The sequence below is a fragment of the Brassica oleracea genome, chromosome C4 (assembly GCF_000695525.1).
Source record: "Brassica oleracea var. oleracea cultivar TO1000 chromosome C4, BOL, whole genome shotgun sequence".
NCBI classification, from domain to species: domain Eukaryota; kingdom Viridiplantae; phylum Streptophyta; class Magnoliopsida; order Brassicales; family Brassicaceae; genus Brassica; species Brassica oleracea.
This window is the reverse complement of record NC_027751.1, coordinates 15843143-15843992: the sequence shown is the minus strand read 5'-3', so window position 1 is coordinate 15843992 and position 850 is coordinate 15843143.

Below are 850 nucleotides of genomic sequence, written 5' to 3'. Positions count from 1 at the left end.
AAAAAAAAACGTTTTAAAAAATCAAAAAACGTTTTTAAAAATCAAAAAACGTTTTTAAAAATTAAAAAATGTTCCAAAAAAATCTAAAACAACAATCCAAACAACAATCCTAACTTATATATCCTAAACTATCCATTCAATCATAAAATTTTCAATCAAACAACCTAAAATCCGAGATCTAACTTCCAAAACCCTAAACAATTGATATAAAAGAAGGTTTGGGATGATTCTTACATGATTTGGGGCTTGGGGAAGAGATATGAGAGTGAGAAGAGGATTCGCCGGTGCAGAGAGGTGGAGGGTGGAGAAGGGCCGGAATCGCCGGAGAGATGGAGAAATCGCCGGAGAGTGTGCGTTTTGAGAGAGAGAGGCCGCGGAGATATTGAAGAAGGAGGGTTATTATATCCGAGGATTCCGACGGACACGGGTTCGTCGGTATTCCGTCGGTATAATTAAAATATACCAAATGTCGATTCGCGAAAATTTTCAAGCGGTTTGGTTCTCCCGGACAAATTGAAATTCCGACGGAATGTGTCCATCAGTATATTCCGACGGACACATTCCGACGGGATTCTGACGACTTAGTGTTTAGGGTGTTGATTTCAAGTTTCTAAATGCAAAATCCAAATCTTTGATAATATATATAGTATTTGCATAAAGATTTAACAATAAAAATGTTTTATAACAAAATTTTACACAACAACATTTTTTGTAGTGTAAGCTTATATAAATATGATTGTATAAGTATATAATGTTAAGATGAGATGTTATGAAAACAATGATATGCATACATAAATATTTTAATGAGTTGTTATATTTGAACGGTTGCGATCTAATACTATACTAAACA